General features: G+C 58.3%; 8 non-coding genes across 8 annotated transcripts; all 8 read left to right on the top strand.

Annotated features, from left to right (window-relative positions):
* The first annotated feature begins 5,866 nt into the window (after positions 1-5,866).
* LOC145427254 (5S ribosomal RNA) lies at positions 5,867-5,985 on the top strand. The gene has a single exon (XR_013907986.1). It is a non-coding gene; the product is annotated as a 5S ribosomal RNA (ribosomal RNA).
* A 2,084-nt stretch (positions 5,986-8,069) lies between these two features.
* On the top strand, positions 8,070-8,188 carry LOC145426348 (5S ribosomal RNA). Its single transcript, XR_013907058.1, has one exon. It is a non-coding gene; the product is annotated as a 5S ribosomal RNA (ribosomal RNA).
* Positions 8,189-9,283: 1,095 nt separating this feature from the next.
* LOC145427002 (5S ribosomal RNA) lies at positions 9,284-9,402 on the top strand. The gene has a single exon (XR_013907725.1). It is a non-coding gene; the product is annotated as a 5S ribosomal RNA (ribosomal RNA).
* Positions 9,403-10,810: 1,408 nt separating this feature from the next.
* LOC145426988 (5S ribosomal RNA) lies at positions 10,811-10,929 on the top strand. Its single transcript, XR_013907711.1, has one exon. It is a non-coding gene; the product is annotated as a 5S ribosomal RNA (ribosomal RNA).
* Positions 10,930-12,532: 1,603 nt separating this feature from the next.
* Positions 12,533-12,651, top strand: LOC145426347 (5S ribosomal RNA). Its single transcript, XR_013907057.1, has one exon. It is a non-coding gene; the product is annotated as a 5S ribosomal RNA (ribosomal RNA).
* A 1,050-nt stretch (positions 12,652-13,701) lies between these two features.
* Positions 13,702-13,820, top strand: LOC145427343 (5S ribosomal RNA). Its single transcript, XR_013908014.1, has one exon. It is a non-coding gene; the product is annotated as a 5S ribosomal RNA (ribosomal RNA).
* A 1,408-nt stretch (positions 13,821-15,228) lies between these two features.
* Positions 15,229-15,347, top strand: LOC145426346 (5S ribosomal RNA). Its single transcript, XR_013907056.1, has one exon. It is a non-coding gene; the product is annotated as a 5S ribosomal RNA (ribosomal RNA).
* Positions 15,348-17,190: 1,843 nt separating this feature from the next.
* On the top strand, positions 17,191-17,309 carry LOC145426345 (5S ribosomal RNA). The gene has a single exon (XR_013907055.1). It is a non-coding gene; the product is annotated as a 5S ribosomal RNA (ribosomal RNA).
* The last annotated feature ends 1,644 nt before the right edge of the window (positions 17,310-18,953 follow it).

Raw genomic sequence — 18,953 nt, 5'->3', positions numbered from 1 at the left:
CTGGCTGAGGCCACCTACACCACACCAGGGCATTAGTTGCTATTGAGGCCAATTACACCACACCAGGGTCTGTGACTCTTGCTCAGGCCACTTACACCACACTAGGGCCTGTGGCACTGGCTGAGGCCACTTACACCACACCAGGGCCTGTGGCTGCTGGCTCAGGCCACTTACACCACACCAGGGCCTGTGGCTGCTGGCTGAGGCCACTTACACCACACCAGGGCCTGTGGCTGCTGGCTGAGGCCACTTACACCACACCAGTGCCTGTGGCTGCTGGCTGAGGCCACTTACACCACACCAGGGCCTGTGGCTGCTGGCTGAGGTCACTTACACCACACCAGGGCCTGTGGCTGCTGGCTGAGGGCACTTACACCACACCAGTGCCTGTGGCTTCTGGCTGAGGCCACTTACACCACACCAGGGCCTGTGGCAGCTGGCTCAGGCCACTTACACCACACCAGGGCCTGTGGCTGCTGGCTGAGGCCACTTACACCACACCAGGGCCTGTGGCTGCTGGCTGAGGCCACTTACACCACACCAGTGCCTGTGGCTGCTGGCTGAGGCCACTTACACCACACCAGGGCATTAGTTACTATTGAGGCCCCTTACACCACACCAGGGCCTGTGGCACTGGCTGAGGCCACTTACACCACACCAGGGCCTGTGGCTGCTGGCTGAGGCCACCTACACCTCACCAGGGCATTAGTTGCTATTGAGGCCAATTACACCACACCAGGGTCTGTGGCTCTTGCTCAGGCCACTTACACCACACCAGGGCCTGTGGCACTGGCTGAGGCCACTTACACCACACCAGGGCCTGTGGCTCTGGCTGAGGCCACTTACACCACACCAGGGCCTGTGGCTGCTGGCTGAGGCCATTTACACCACACCAGGGCCTGTGGCTGCTGGCTGAGGCCACTTACACCACACCAGGGCATTAGTTGCTATTGAGGCCAATTACACCACACCAGGGTCTGTGGCTCTTGCTCAGGCCACTTACACCACACCATGGCCTGTGGCACTGGCTGAGGCCACTTACACCACACCAGGGCCTGTGGCTGTTGGCTGAGGCCACCTACACCACACCAGGGCATTAGTTGCTATTGAGGCCAATTACACCACACCAGCGTCTGTGACTCTTGCTCAGGCCACTTACACCACACCAGGGCCTGTGGCACTGGCTGAGGCCACTTACACCACACCAGGGCCTGTGGCTGCTGGCTGAGGCCACTTACACCACACCAGGGCATGTGGCTGCTGGCTGAGGTCACTTACACCACACCAGTGCCTGTGGCTGCTGGCTGAGGGCACTTACACCACACCAGTGCCTGTGGCTTCTGGCTGAGGCCACTTACACCACACCAGGGCCTGTGGCTGCTGGCTGAGGCCACTTACACCACACCAGGGCCTGTGGCTGCTGGCTGAGGTCACTTACACCACACCAGTGCCTGTGGCTGCTGGCTGAGGGCACTTACACCACACCAGTGCCTGTGGCTTCTGGCTGAGGCCACTTACACCACACCAGGGCCTGTGGCTCTTGCTCAGGCCACTTACACCACACCAGGGCCTGTGGCACTGGCTGAGGCCACTTACACCACACCAGGGCCTGTGGCTGCTGGCTGAGGCCACCTACACCACACCAGGGCATTAGTTGCTATTGAGGCCAATTACACCACACCAGGGTCTGTGACTCTTGCTCAGGCCACTTACACCACACCAGGGCCTGTGGCACTGGCTGAGGCCACTTACACCACACCAGGGCCTGTGGCTGCTGGCTGAGGCCACTTACACCACACCAGGGCCTTTGGCTGCTGGCTGAGGTCACTTACACCACACCAGGGCGTGTGGCTGCTGGCTGAGGGCACTTACACCACACCAGTGCCTGTGGCTTCTGGCTGAGGCCACTTACACCACACTAGGGCCTGTGGCAGCTGGCTCAGGCCACTTACACCACACCAGGGCCTGTGGCTGCTGGCTGAGGCCACTTACACCACACCAGGGCCTGTGGCTGCTGGCTGAGGCCACTTACACCACACCAGTGCCTGTGGCTGGTGGCTGAGGCCACTTACACCACACCAGGGCATTAGTTGCTATTGAGGCCCCTTACACCACACCAGGGCCTGTGGCACTGGCTGAGGCCACTTACACCACACCAGGGCCTGTGGCTGCTGGCTGAGGCCACCTACACCACACCAGGGCATTAGTTGCTATTGAGGCCAATTACACCACACCAGGGTCTGTGGCTCTTGCTCAGGCCACTTACACCACACCAGGGCCTGTGGCACTGGCTGAGGCCACTTACACCACACCATGGCCTGTGGCTCTGGCTGAGGCCACTTACACCACACCAGGGCCTGTGGCTGCTGGCTGAGGCCATTTACACCACACCAGGGCCTGTGGCTGCTGGCTGAGGCCACTTTCACCACACCAGGGACTGTGGCTGCTGGCTGAGGCCACTTACACCACACCAGTGCCTGTGGCTTCTGGCTGAGGCCACTTACACCACACCAGGGCCTGTGGCTCTTGCTCAGGCCACTTACACCACACCAGGGCCTGTGGCTGCTGGCTGAGGCCACTTACACCACACCAGGGCATTAGTTGCTATTGAGGCCAATTACACCACACCAGGGTCTGTGACTCTTGCTCAGGCCACTTACACCACACCAGGGCCTGTGGCACTGGCTGAGGCCACTTACACCACACCAGGGCCTGTGGCTGCTGGCTGAGGCCACTTACACCACACCAGGGCCTGTGGCTGCTGGCTGAGGTCACTTACACCACACCAGTGCCTGTGGCTGCTGGCTGAGGGCACTTACACCACACCAGTGCCTGTGGCTTTTGGCTGAGGCCACTTACACCACACCAGGGCCTGTGGCTGCTGGCTGGGGCCACTTACACCACATCAGGGCCTGTGGCTGCTGGCTGAGGCCACTTACACCACACCAGTGCCTGTGGCTTCTGGCTGAGGCCACTTACACCACACCAGGGCATTAGTTGCAATTGAGGCCAATTACACCACACCAGGGTCTGTGGCTCTTGCTCAGGCCACTTACACCACATCAGGGCCTGTGGCACTGGCTGAGGCCACTTACACCACACCAGGGCCTGTGGCTGCTGGCTGAGGCCACCTACACCACACCAGGGCATTAGTTGCTATTGAGGCCAATTACACCACACCAGGGTCTGTGACTCTTGGTCAGGCCACTTACACCACACTAGGGCCTGTGGCACTGGCTGAGGCCACTTACACCACACCAGGGCCTGTGGCTGCTGGCTGAGGCCACTTACACCACACCAGGGCCTGTGGCTGCTGGCTGAGGTCACTTACACCACACCAGGGCCTGTGGCTGCTGGCTGAGGCCACCTACACCACACCAGGGCATTAGTTGCTATTGAGGCCAATTACACCACACCAGGGTCTGTGACTCTTGCTCAGGCCACTTACACCACACCAGGGCCTGTGGCACTGGCTGAGGCCACTTACACCACACCAGGGCCTGTGGCTGCTGGCTGAGGCCACTTACACCACACCAGGGCCTTTGGCTGCTGGCTGAGGTCACTTACACCACACCAGGGCGTGTGGCTGCTGGCTGAGGGCACTTACACCACACCAGTGCCTGTGGCTTCTGGCTGAGGCCACTTACACCACACTAGGGCCTGTGGCAGCTGGCTCAGGCCACTTACACCACACCAGGGCCTGTGGCTGCTGGCTGAGGCCACTTACACCACACCAGGGCCTGTGGCTGCTGGCTGAGGCCACTTACACCACACCAGTGCCTGTGGCTGCTGGCTGAGGCCACTTACACCACACCAGGGCATTAGTTGCTATTGAGGCCCCTTACACCACACCAGGGCCTGTGGCTGCTGGCTGAGGCCACCTACACCACACCAGGGCATTAGTTGCTATTGAGGCCAATTACACCACACCAGGGTCTGTGGCTCTTGCTCAGGCCACTTACACCACACCAGGGCCTGTGGCACTGGCTGAGGCCACTTACACCACACCATGGCCTGTGGCTCTGGCTGAGGCCACTTACACCACACCAGGGCCTGTGGCTGCTGGCTGAGGCCATTTACACCACACCAGGGCCTGTGGCTGCTGGCTGAGGCCACTTACACCACACCAGGGACTGTGGCTGCTGGCTGAGGCCACTTACACCACACCAGTGCCTGTGGCTTCTGGCTGAGGCCACTTACACCACACCAGGGCCTGTGGCTCTTGCTCAGGCCACTTACACCACACCAGGGCCTGTGGCTGCTGGCTGAGGCCACTTACACCACACCAGGGCATTAGTTGCTATTGAGGCCACTTACACCACACCAGGGTCTGTGACTCTTGCTCAGGCCACTTACACCACACCAGGGCCTGTGGCACTGGCTGAGGCCACTTACACCACACCAGGGCCTGTGGCTGCTGGCTGAGGCCACTTACACCACACCAGGGCCTGTGGCTGCTGGCTGAGGTCACTTACACCACACCAGTGCCTGTGGCTGCTGGCTGAGGGCACTTACACCACACCAGTGCCTGTGGCTTTTGGCTGAGGCCACTTACACCACACCAGGGCCTGTGGCTGCTGGCTGAGGTCACTTACACCACACCAGTGCCTGTGGCTTCTGGCTGAGGCCACTTACACCACACCAGGGCCTGTGGCTCTTGCTCAGGCCACTTACACCACACCAGGGCCTGTGGCTGCTGGCTGAGGCCACTTACACCACACCAGGGCCTGTGGCTGCTGGCTGAGGGCACTTACACCACACCAGTGCCTGTGGCTGCTGGCTGAGGCCACTTACACCACACCAGGGCATTAGTTGCTATTGAGGCCCCTTACACCACACCAGGGCCTGTGGCACTGGCTGAGGCCACTTACACCACACCAGGGCCTGTGGCTGCTGGCTGAGGCCACCTACACCACACCAGGGCATTAGTTGCTATTGAGGCCAATTACACCACACCAGGGTCTGTGACTCTTGCTCAGGCCACTTACACCACACCAGGGCCTGTGGCACTGGCTGAGGCCACTTACACCACACCAGGGCCTGTGGCTGCTGGCTGAGGCCACTTACACCACACCAGGGCCTGTGGCTGCTGGCTGAGGTCACTTACACCACACCAGGGCCTGTGGCTGCTGGCTGAGGGCACTTACACCACACCAGTGCCTGTGGCTTCTGGCTGAGGCCACTTACACCACACCAGGGCCTGTGGCAGCTGGCTCAGGCCACTTACACCACACCAGGGCCTGTGGCTGCTGGCTGAGGCCACTTACACCACACCAGGGCCTGTGGCTGCTGGCTGAGGTCACTTACACCACACCAGGGCCTGTGGCTGCTGGCTGAGGCCACTTACACCACACCAGGGACTGTGGCTGCTGGCTGAGGTCACTTACACCACACCAGGGCCTGTGGCTGCTGGCTGAGGCCACTTACACCACACCAGGGACTGTGGCTGCTGGCTGAGGCCACTTACACCACACCAGGGCCTGTGGCTGCTGGCTGAGGCCACTTACACCACACCAGGGACTGTGGCTTCTGGCTGAGGCCACTTACACCACACCAGGGCCTGTGGCTCTTGCTCAGGCCACTCACATCACACCAGGCCCTGCGCTTCTGGCCGAGGCCATCTTCACCAAACCAGGCCCTGTGCTGCTAGCTGTGGCCATGTACAACACACCAGGCCCTGTGCTGGTTCCTGAGGCCATCTTCAACAATCCAGGGCCTGTGCTGTTAGATAAATGCTAAACTGAGCCTTTGGGTTAGGGTATTATGCAAACATGCAGGTATGGTTAAAGGATTGTCTTCGTAACTTCAGGTACTTGCCACCTAATCAGTTGAATCCATAAATTGAGACATTGTGCTGGGGCCAGCAGATTACGGCCATACCACCCTGAGCATGCCCGACCTCGTCTGATCTCGGAAGCTAAGCAGGGCTGGGCTTGGTTAGTATTTGGATGGGAGACTACCTGGGAATACCTGGTGCTGTAAGCCTTTCATTTTCATGTCATTGAACCGCTTTTGATCCAGAGAAGGGGTGTATTAAAAGACCAAAAGCAGCTGCCCATTAATGAGGGCACATTAACGACATTGCTTTTGGCTGTTTTCCAATGTATTGTGCTGCTAGCTGATGCCACCTACACCACACCAGGGCCTGAGTGACCGGCTGGGGCCACTTACACCACATCAGGGCCTGTGGCTGCTGGCTGAGGCCACTTACACCACACCAGGGCCTGTGGCTGCTGGCTGAGGCCACTTACACCACACCAGGGCATTAGTTGCTATTGAGGCCAATTACACCACACCAGGGTCTGTGGCTCTTGCTCAGGCCACTTACACCACATCAGGGCCTGTGGCACTGGCTGAGGCCACTTACACCACACCAGGGCCTGTGGCTGCTGGCTGAGGCCACCTACACCACACCAGGGCATTAGTTGCTATTGAGGCCAATTACACCACACCAGGGTCTGTGACTCTTGCTCAGGCCACTTACACCACACCAGGGCCTGTGGCTGCTGGCTGAGGCCACTTACACCACACCAGGGCCTGTGGCTGCTGGCTGAGGCCACTTACACCACACCAGGGCCTGTGGCTGCTGGCTGAGGTCACTTACACCACACCAGTGCCTGTGGCTGCTGGCTGAGGGCACTTACACCACACCAGTGCATGTGGCTTCTGGCTGAGGCCACTTACACCACACCAGGGCCTGTGGCTGCTGGCTGAGGCCACTTACACCACACCAGGGCCTGTGGCTGCTGGCTGAGGTCACTTACACCACACCAGTGCCTGTGGCTGCTGGCTGAGGGCACTTACACCACACCAGTGCCTGTGGCTTCTGGCTGAGGCCACTTACACCACACCAGGGCCTGTGGCTCTTGCTCAGGCCACTTACACCACACCAGGGCCTGTGGCTGCTGGCTGAGGCCACTTACACCACACCAGGGCCTGTGGCTGCTGGCTGAGGGCACTTACACCACACCAGTGCCTGTGGCTGCTGGCTGAGGCCACTTACACCACACCAGGGCATTAGTTGCTATTGAGGCCCCTTACACCACACCAGGGCCTGTGGCTGCTGGCTGAGGCCACCTACACCACACCAGGGCATTAGTTGCTATTGAGGCCAATTACACCACACCAGGGTCTGTGACTCTTGCTCAGGCCACTTACACCACACCAGGGCCTGTGGCACTGGCTGAGGCCACTTACACCACACCAGGGCCTGTGGCTGCTGGCTGAGGCCACTTACACCACACCAGGGCCTGTGGCTGCTGGCTGAGGTCACTTACACCACACCAGGGCCTGTGGCTGCTGGCTGAGGCCACTTACACCACACCAGGGCCTTAGTTGCTATTGAGGCCCCTTACACCACACCAGGGCCTGTGGCACTGGCTGAGGCCACTTACACCACACCAGGGCCTGTGGCTGCTGGCTGAGGCCACCTACACCACACCAGGGCATTAGTTGCTATTGAGGCCAATTACACCACACCAGGGTCTGTGGCTCTTGCTCAGGCCACTTACACCACACCAGGGCCTGTGGCACTGGCTGAGGCCACTTACACCACACCAGGGCCTGTGGCTGCTGGCTGAGGCCACTTACACCACACCAGGGCCTGTGGCTGCTGGCTGAGGCCACTTACACCACACCAGGGCCTGTGGCTGCTGGCTGAGGCCACTTACACCACACCAGGGACTGTGGCTGCTGGCTGAGGCCACTTACACCACACCAGTGCCTGTGGCTTCTGGCTGAGGCCACTTACACCACACCAGGGCCTGTGGCTCTTGCTCAGGCCACTCACATCACACCAGGCCCTGCGCTTCTGGCCGAGGCCATCTTCACCAAACCAGGCCCTGTGCTGCTAGCTGTGGCCATGTACAACACACCAGGCCCTGTGCTGGTTCCTGAGGCCATCTTCAACAATCCAGGGCCTGTGCTGTTAGATAAATGCTAAACTGAGCCTTTGGGTTAGGGTATTATGCAAACATGCAGGTATGGTTAAAGGATTGTCTTCGTAACTTCAGGTACTTGCCACCTAATCAGTTGAATCCATAAATTGAGACATTGTGCTGGGGCCAGCAGCTTACGGCCATACCACCCTGAGCACGCCCGACCTCGTCTGATCTCGGAAGCTAAGCAGGGCTGGGCTTGGTTAGTACTTGGATGGGAGACTGCCTGGGAATACCTGGTGCTGTAAGCCTTTCTTTTTCATGTCATTGAACCGCTTTTGATCCAGAGAAGGGGTGTATTAAAAGACCAAAAGCAGCTGCCCATTAATGAGGGCACATTAACGACATTGCTTTTGGCTGTTTTCCAATGTCTTGTGCTGCTAGCTGATGCCACCTACACCACACCAGGGCCTGAGTGACCGGCTGGGGCCACTTACACCACATCAGGGCCTGTGGCTGCTGGCTGAGGCCACTTACACCACACCAGGGCCTGTGGCTGCTGGCTGAGGCCACTTACACCACACCAGGGCCTGTGGCTGCTGGCTGAGGCCACCTACACCACACCAGGGCCTTAGTTGCTATTGAGGCCAATTACACCACACCAGGGTCTGTGGCTCTTGCTCAGGCCACTTACACCACACCAGGGCCTGTGGCTGCTGGCTGAGGCCACTTACACCACACCAGGGCATTAGTTGCTATTGAGGCCACTTACACCACACCAGGGCCTGTGGCTGCTGGCTGAGGCCACCTACACCACACCAGGGCATTAGTTGCTATTGAGGCCAATTACACCACACCAGGGTCTGTGGCTCTTGCTCAGGCCACTTACACCACACCAGGGCCTGTGGCACTGGCTGAGGCCACTTACACCACACCAGGGCCTGTGGCTCTGGCTGAGGCCACTTACACCACACCAGGGCCTGTGGCTGCTGGCTGAGGCCACTTACACCACACCAGGGCCTGTGGCTGCTGGCTGAGGCCACTTACACCACACCAGTGCCTGTGGCTTCTGGCTGAGGCCACTTACACCACACCAGGGCCTGTGGCTCTTGCTCAGGCCACTCACATCACACCAGGCCCTGCGCTTCTGGCCGAGGCCATCTTCACCAAACCAGGCCCTGTGCTGCTAGCTGTGGCCATGTACAACACACCAGGCCCTGTGCTGGTTCCTGAGGCCATCTTCAACAATCCAGGGCCTGTGCTGTTAGATAAATGCTAAACTGAGCCTTTGGGTTAGGGTATTATGCAAACATGCAGGTATGGTTAAAGGATTGTCTTCGTAACTTCAGGTACTTGCCACCTAATCAGTTGAATCCATAAATTGAGACATTGTGCTGGGGCCAGCAGCTTACGTCCATACCACCCTGAGCACGCCCGACCTCGTCTGATCTCGGAAGCTAAGCAGGGCTGGGCTTGGTTAGTACTTGGATGGGAGACTACCTGGGAATACCTGGTGCTGTAAGCCTTTCATTTTCATGTCATTGAACCGCTTTTGATCCAGAGAAGGGGTGTATTAAAAGACCAAAAGCAGCTGCCCATTAATGAGGGCACATTAACGACATTGCTTTTGGCTGTTTTCCAATGTCTTGTGCTGCTAGCTGATGCCACCTACACCACACCAGGGCCTGAGTGACCGGCTGGGGCCACTTACACCACATCAGGGCCTGTGGCTGCTGGCTGAGGCCACTTACACCACACCAGGGCCTGTGGCTGCTGGCTGAGGCCACTTACACCACACCAGAGCATTAGTTGCTATTGAGACCAATTACACCACACCAGGGTCTGTGGCTCTTGCTCAGGCCACTTACACCACACCAGGGCCTGTGGCACTGGCTGAGGCCACTTACACCACACCAGGGCCTGTGGCTGCTGGCTGAGGCCACCTACACCACACCAGGGCCTTAGTTGCTATTGAGGCCACTTACACCACACCAGGGCCTGTTGCAGTGGCTGAGGCCACTTACACCACACCAGGGCCTGTGGCTGCTGGCTGAGGCCACTTACACCACACCAGGGCATTAGTTGCTATTGAGGCCACTTACACCACACCAGGGCCTGTGGCTGCTGGCTGAGGCCACCTACACCACACCAGGGCATTAGTTGCTATTGAGGCCAATTACACCACACCATGGTCTGTGGCACTGGCTGAGGCCACTTACACCACACCAGGGCCTGTGGCACTGGCTGAGGCCACTTACACCACACCAGGGCCTGTGGCTGCTGGCTGAGGCCACTTACACCACACCAGGGCCTGTGGCTGCTGGCTGAGGCCACTTACACCACACCAGGGCCTGTGGCTGCTGGCTGAGGCCACTTACACCACACCAGTGCCTGTGGCTTCTGGCTGAGGCCACTTACACCACACCAGGGCCTTAGTTGCTATTGAGGCCAATTACACCACACCAGGGTCTGTGACTCTTGCTCAGGCCACTTACACCACACCAGGGCCTGTGGCACTGGCTGAGGCCACTTACACCACACCAGGGCCTGTGGCTGCTGGCTGAGGCCACTTACACCACATCAGGGCCTGTGGCTGCTGGCTGAGGCCAATTACACCACACCAGGGCCTGTGGCTCTTGCTCAGGCCACTCACATCACACCAGGCCCTGCGCTTCTGGCCGAGGCCATCTTCACCAAACCAGGCCCTGTGCTGCTAGCTGTGGCCATGTACAACACACCAGGCCCTGTGCTGGTTCCTGAGGCCATCTTCAACAATCCAGGGCCTGTGCTGTTAGATAAATGCTAAACTGAGCCTTTGGGTTAGGGTATTATGCAAACATGCAGGTATGGTTAAAGGATTGTCTTCGTAACTTCAGGTACTTGCCACCTAATCAGTTGAATCCATAAATTGAGACATTGTGCTGGGGCCAGCAGCTTACGGCCATACCACCCTGAGCACGCCCGACCTCGTCTGATCTCGGAAGCTAAGCAGGGCTGGGCTTGCTTAGTACTTGGATGGGAGACTGCCTGGGAATACCTGGTGCTGTAAGCCTTTCATTTTCATGTCATTGAACCGCTTTTGATCCAGAGAAGGGGTGTATTAAAAGACCAAAAGCAGCTGCCCATTAATGAGGGCACATTAACGACATTGCTTTTGGCTGTTTTCCAATGTCTTGTGCTGCTAGCTGATGCCACCTGCACCACACCAGGGCCTGAGTGACCGGCTGGGGCCACTTACACCACATCAGGGCCTGTGGCTGCTGGCTGAGGCCACTTACACCACACCAGGGCCTGTGGCTGCTGGCTGAGGCCACTTACACCACACCAGGGCATTAGTTGCTATTGAGGCCAATTACACCACACCAGGGTCTGTGGCTCTTGCTCAGGCCACTTACACCACACCAGGGCCTGTGGCACTGGCTGAGGCCACTTACACCACACCAGGGCCTGTGGCTGCTGGCTGAGGCCACTTACACCACACCAGGGCATTAGTTGCTATTGAGGCCAATTACACCACACCAGGGTCTGTGGCTCTTGCTCAGGCCACTTACACCACACCAGGGCCTGTGGCACTGGCTGAGGCCACTTACACCACACCAGGGCCTGTGGCTGCTGGCTGAGGCCACCTACACCACACCAGCGCCTTAGTTGCTATTGAGGCCACTTACACCACACCAGGGCCTGTGGCACTGGCTGAGGCCACTTACACCACACCAAGGCCTGTGGCTGCTGGCTGAGGCCACTTACACCACACCAGGGCATTAGTTGCTATTGAGGCCACTTACACCACACCAGGGCCTGTGGCTGCTGGCTGAGGCCACCTACACCACACCAGGGCATTAGTTGCTATTGAGGCCAATTACACCACACCAGGGTCTGTGGCTCTTGCTCAGGCCACTTACACCACACCAGGGCCTGTGGCACTGGCTGAGGCCACTTACACCACACCAGGGCCTGTGGCTCTGGCTGAGGCCACTTACACCACACCAGGGCCTGTGGCTGCTGGCTGAGGCCACTTACACCACACCAGGGCCTGTGGCTGCTGGCTGAGGCCACTTACACCACACCAGGGCCTGTGGCTGCTGGCTGAGGCCACTTACACCACACCAGTGCCTGTGGCTTCTGGCTGAGGCCACTTACACCACACCAGGGCCTTAGTTGCTATTGAGGCCAATTACACCACACCAGGGTCTGTGACTCTTGCTCAGGCCACTTACACCACACCAGGGCCTGTGGCACTGGCTGAGGCCACTTACACCACACCAGGGCCTGTGGCTGCTGGCTGAGGCCACTTACACCACACCAGGGCCTGTGGCTGCTGGCTGAGGCCAATTACACCACACCAGGGCCTGTGGCTCTTGCTCAGGCCACTCACATCACACCAGGCCCTGCGCTTCTGGCCGAGGCCATCTTCACCAAACCAGGCCCTGTGCTGCTAGCTGTGGCCATGTACAACACACCAGGCCCTGTGCTGGTTCCTGAGGCCATCTTCAACAATCCAGGGCCTGTGCTGTTAGATAAATGCTAAACTGAGCCTTTGGGTTAGGGTATTATGCAAACATGCAGGTATGGTTAAAGGATTGTCTTCGTAACTTCAGGTACTTGCCACCTAATCAGTTGAATCCATAAATTGAGACATTGTGCTGGGGCCAGCAGCTTACGGCCATACCACCCTGAGCACGCCCGACCTCGTCTGATCTCGGAAGCTAAGCAGGGCTGGGCTTGGTTAGTACTTGGATGGGAGACTGCCTGGGAATACCTGGTGCTGTAAGCCTTTCATGTCATTGAACCGCTTTTGATCCAGAGAAGGGGTGTATTAAAAGACCAAAAGCAGCTGCCCATTAATGAGGGCACATTAACGACATTGCTTTTGGCTGTTTTCCAATGTCTTGTGCTGCTAGCTGATGCCACCTACACCACACCAGGGCCTGAGTGACCGGCTGGGGCCACTTACACCACATCAGGGCCTGTGGCTGCTGGCTGAGGCCACTTACACCACACCAGGGCCTGTGGCTGCTGGCTGAGGCCACTTACACCACACCAGGGCCTGTGGCTGCTGGCTGAGGCCACCTACACCACACCAGGGCCTTAGTTGCTATTGAGGCCAATTACACCACACCAGGGCCTGTGGCTGCTGGCTGAGGCCACTTACACCACACCAGGGCATTAGTTGCTATTGAGGCCACTTACACCACACCAGGGCCTGTGGCTGCTGGCTGAGGCCACCTACACCACACCAGGGCATTAGTTGCTATTGAGGCCAATTACACCACACCAGGGTCTGTGGCTCTTGCTCAGGCCACTTACACCACACCAGGGCCTGTGGCACTGGCTGAGGCCACTTACACCACACCAGGGCCTGTGGCTCTGGCTGAGGCCACTTACACCACACCAGGGCCTGTGGCTGCTGGCTGAGGCCACTTACACCACACCAGGGCCTGTGGCTGCTGGCTGAGGCCACTTACACCACACCAGTGCCTGTGGCTTCTGGCTGAGGCCACTTACACCACACCAGGGCCTGTGGCTCTTGCTCAGGCCACTCACATCACACCAGGCCCTGCGCTTCTGGCCGAGGCCATCTTCACCAAACCAGGCCCTGTGCTGCTAGCTGTGGCCATGTACAACACACCAGGCCCTGTGCTGGTTCCTGAGGCCATCTTCAACAATCCAGGGCCTGTGCTGTTAGATAAATGCTAAACTGAGCCTTTGGGTTAGGGTATTATGCAAACATGCAGGTATGGTTAAAGGATTGTCTTCGTAACTTCAGGTACTTGCCACCTAATCAGTTGAATCCATAAATTGAGACATTGTGCTGGGGCCAGCAGCTTACGGCCATACCACCCTGAGCACGCCCGACCTCGTCTGATCTCGGAAGCTAAGCAGGGCTGGGCTTGGTTAGTACTTGGATGGGAGACTACCTGGGAATACCTGGTGCTGTAAGCCTTTCATTTTCATGTCATTGAACCGCTTTTGATCCAGAGAAGGGGTGTATTAAAAGACCAAAAGCAGCTGCCCATTAATGAGGGCACATTAACGACATTGCTTTTGGCTGTTTTCCAATGTCTTGTGCTGCTAGCTGATGCCACCTACACCACACCAGGGCCTGAGTGACCGGCTGGGGCCACTTACACCACATCAGGGCCTGTGGCTGCTGGCTGAGGCCACTTACACCACACCAGGGCCTGTGGCTGCTGGCTGAGGCCACTTACACCACACCAGAGCATTAGTTGCTATTGAGACCAATTACACCACACCAGGGTCTGTGGCTCTTGCTCAGGCCACTTACACCACACCAGGGCCTGTGGCACTGGCTGAGGCCACTTACACCACACCAGGGCCTGTGGCTGCTGGCTGAGGCCACCTACACCACACCAGGGCCTTAGTTGCTATTGAGGCCACTTACACCACACCAGGGCCTGTGGCAGTGGCTGAGGCCACTTACACCACACCAGGGCCTGTGGCTGCTGGCTGAGGCCACTTACACCACACCAGGGCATTAGTTGCTATTGAGGCCACTTACACCACACCAGGGCCTGTGGCTGCTGGCTGAGGCCACCTACACCACACCAGGGCATTAGTTGCTATTGAGGCCAATTACACCACACCATGGTCTGTGGCACTGGCTGAGGCCACTTACACCACACCAGGGCCTGTGGCACTGGCTGAGGCCACTTACACCACACCAGGGCCTGTGGCTGCTGGCTGAGGCCACTTACACCACACCAGGGCCTGTGGCTGCTGGCTGAGGCCACTTACACCACACCAGGGCCTGTGGCTGCTGGCTGAGGCCACTTACACCACACCAGTGCCTGTGGCTTCTGGCTGAGGCCACTTACACCACACCAGGGCCTTAGTTGCTATTGAGGCCAATTACACCACACCAGGGTCTGTGACTCTTGCTCAGGCCACTTACACCACACCAGGGCCTGTGGCACTGGCTGAGGCCACTTACACCACACCAGGGCCTGTGGCTGCTGGCTGAGGCCACTTACACCACACCAGGGCCTGTGGCTGCTGGCTGAGGCCAATTACACCACACCAGGGCCTGTGGCTCTTGCTCAGGCCACTCACATCACACCAGGCCCTGCGCTTCTGGCCGAGGCCATCTTCACCAAACCAGGCCCTGTGCTGCTAGCTGTGGCCATGTACAACACACCAGGCCCTGTGCTGGTTCCTGAGGCCATCTTCAACAATCCAGGGCCTGTGCTGTTAGATAAATGCTAAACTGAGCCTTTGGGTTAGGGTATTATGCAAACATGCAGGTATGGTTAAAGGATTGTCTTCGTAACTTCAGGTACTTGCCACCTAATCAGTTGAATCCATAAATTGAGACATTGTGCTGGGGCCAGCAGCTTACGGCCATACCACCCTGAGCACGCCCGACCTCGTCTGATCTCGGAAGCTAAGCAGGGCTGGGCTTGGTTAGTACTTGGATGGGAGACTGCCTGGGAATACCTGGTGCTGTAAGCCTTTCATTTTCATGTCATTGAACCGCTTTTGATCCAGAGAAGGGGTGTATTAAAAGACCAAAAGCAGCTGCCCATTAATGAGGGCACATTAACGACATTGCTTTTGGCTGTTTTCCAATGTCTTGTGCTGCTAGCTGATGCCACCTGCACCACACCAGGGCCTGAGTGACCGGCTGGGGCCACTTACACCACATCAGGGCCTGTGGCTGCTGGCTGAGGCCACTTACACCACACCAGGGCCTGTGGCTGCTGGCTGAGGCCAATTACACCACACCAGGGCATTAGTTGCTATTGAGGCCAATTACACCACACCAGGGTCTGTGGCTCTTGCTCAGGCCACTTACACCACACCAGGGCCTGTGGCACTGGCTGAGGCCACTTACACTACACCAGGGCCTGTGGCTGCTGGCTGAGGCCACCTACACCACACCAGGGCATTAGTTGCTATTGAGGCCAATTACACCACACCAGGGTCTGTGACTCTTGCTCAGGCCACTTACACCACACCAGTGCCTGTGGCACTGGCTGAGGCCACTTACACCACACCAGGGCCTTGTGCTGCTGGCTGAGGCCACTTACACCACACCAGTGCCTGTGGCTGCTGGCTGAGGCCACTTACACCACACCAGGGCATTAGTTCCTATTGAGGCCCCTTACACCACACCAGGGCCTGTGGCACTGGCTGAGGCCACTTACACCACACCAGGGCCTGTGGCTGCTGGCTGAGGCCACCTACACCACACCAGGGCATTAGTTGCTATTGAGGCCAATTACACCATACCAGGGTCTGTGACTCTTGCTTTGGCCACTTACACCACACCAGGGCCTGTGGCTGCTGGCTGAGGCCACTTACACCACACCAGGGCCTGTGGCTGCTGGCTGAGGGCACTTACACCACACCAGTGCCTGTGGCTTCTGGCTGAGGCCACTTACACCACACCAGGGCCTGTGGCTCTTGCTCAGGCCACTTACACCACACCAGGGCCTGTGGCACTGGCTGAGGCCACTTACACCACACCAGGGCCTGTGGCTGCTGGCTGAGGGCACTTACACCACACCAGGGCCTGTGGCTGCTGGCTGAGGGCACTTACACCACACCAGTGCCTGTGGCTGCTGGCTGATGCCACTTACAGCACACCAGGGCATTAGTTGCTATTGAGGCCCCTTACACCACACCAGGGCCTGTGGCTGCTGGCTGAGGCCACTTACACCACACCAGGGCCTGTGGCTGCTGGCTGAGGCCACTTACACCACACCAGGGCATTAGTTGCTATTGAGGCCAATTACACCACACCAGGGTCTGTGGCTCTTGCTCAGGCCACTTACACCACACCAGGGCCTGTGGCACTGGCTGAGGCCACTTACACCACACCAGGGCCTGTGGCTGCTGGCTGAGGCCACTTACACCACACCAGGGCCTGTGGCTGCTGGCTGAGGCCACTTACACCACACCAGGGCCTGTGGCTGCTGGCTGAGGCCACTTACACCACACCAGTGCCTGTGGCTTCTGGCTGAGGCCACTTACACCACACCAGGGCCTGTGGCTCTTGCTCAGGCCACTCACATCACACCAGGCCCTGCGCTTCTGGCCGAGGCCATCTTCACCAAACCAGGCCCTGTGCTGCTAGCTGTGGCCATGTACAACACACCAGGCCCTGTGCTGGTTCCTGAGGCCATCTTCAACAATCCAGGGCCTGTGCTGTTAGATAAATGCTAAACTGAGCCTTTGGGTTAGGGTATTATGCAAACATGCAGGTATGGTTAAAGGATTGTCTTCGTAACTTCAGGTACTTGCCACCTAATCAGTTGAATCCATAAATTGAGACATTGTGCTGGGGCCAGCAGCTTACGGCCATACCACCCTGAGCACGCCCGACCTCGTCTGATCTCGGAAGCTAAGCAGGGCTGGGCTTGGTTAGTACTTGGATGGGAGACTGCCTGGGAATACCTGGTGCTGTAAGCCTTTCATTTTCATGTCATTGAACCGCTTTTGATCCAGAGAAGGGGTGTATTAAAAGACCAAAAGCAGCTGCCCATTAATGAGGGCACATTAACGACATTGCTGTTGGCTGTTTTCCAATGTCTTGTGCTGCTAGCTGATGCCACCTACACCACACCAGGGACTGAGTGACCGGCTGGGGCCACTTACACCACATCAGGGCCTGTGGCTGCTGGCTGAGGCCACTTACACCACACCAGGGCCTGTGGCTGCTGGCTGAGGCCACTTACACCACACCAGGGCATTAGTTGCTATTGAGGCCAATTACACCACACCAGGGTCTGTGGCTCTTGCTCAGGCCACTTACACCACACCAGGGCCTGTGGCACTGGCTGAGGCCACTTACACCACACCAGGGCCTGTGGCTGCTGGCTGAGGCCACCTACACCACACCAGCGCCTGTGGCACTGGCTGAGGCCACTTACACCACACCAAGGCCTGTGGCTGCTGGCTGAGGCCACTTACACCACACCAAGGCCTGTGGCTGCTGGCTGAGGCCACTTACACCACACCAGGGCATTAGTTGCTATTGAGGCCACTTACACCACACCAGGGCCTGTGGCTGCTGGCTGAGGCCACCTACACCACACCAGGGCATTAGTTGCTATTGAGGCCACTTACACCACACCAGGGCCTGTGGCACTGGCTGAGGCCACTTACACCACACCAAGGCCTGTGGCTGCTGGCTGAGGCCACTTACACCACACCAGGGCATTAGTTGCTATTGAGGCCACTTACACCACACCAGGGCCTGTGGCTGCTGGCTGAGGCCACCTACACCACACCAGGGCATTAGTTGCTATTGAGGCCAATTACACCACACCAGGGTCTGTGGCTCTTGCTCAGGCCACTTACACCACACCAGGGCCTGTGGCACTGGCTGAGGCCACTTACACCACACCAGGGCCTGTGGCTCTGGCTGAGGCCACTTACACCACACCAGGGCCTGTGGCTGCTGGCTGAGGCCACTTACACCACACCAGGGCCTGTGGCTGCTGGCTGAGGCCACTTACACCACACCAGGGCCTGTGGCTGCTGGCTGAGGCCACTTACACCACACCAGTGCCTGTGGCTTCTGGCTGAGGCCACTTACACCACACCAGGGCCTTAGTTGCTATTGAGGCCAATTACACCACACCAGGGTCTGTGACTCTTGCTCAGGCCACTTACACCACACCAGGGCCTGTGGCACTGGCTGAGGCCACTTACACCACACCAGGGCCTGTGGCTGCTGGCTGAGGCCACTTACACCACACCAGGGCCTGTGGCTGCTGGCTGAGGCCAATTACACCACACCAGGGCCTGTGGCTCTTGCTCAGGCCACTCACATCACACCAGGCCCTGCGCTTCTGGCCGAGGCCATCTTCACCAAACCAGGCCCTGTGCTGCTTGCTGTGGCCATGTACAACACACCAGGCCCTGTGCTGGTTCCTGAGGCCATCTTCAACAATCCAGGGCCTGTGCTGTTAGATAAATGCTAAACTGAGCCTTTGGGTTAGGGTATTATGCAAACATGCAGGTATGGTTAAAGGATTGTCTTCGTAACTTCAGGTACTTGCCACCTAATCAGTTGAATCCATAAATTGAGACATTGTGCTGGGGCCAGCA

Source organism: Astatotilapia calliptera, chromosome 3 (genome assembly GCF_964374335.1).
Source record: "Astatotilapia calliptera chromosome 3, fAstCal68.1, whole genome shotgun sequence".
NCBI classification, from domain to species: Eukaryota; Metazoa; Chordata; class Actinopteri; order Cichliformes; family Cichlidae; genus Astatotilapia; species Astatotilapia calliptera.
This window is presented reverse-complemented; position numbering and strand designations above follow the sequence as displayed.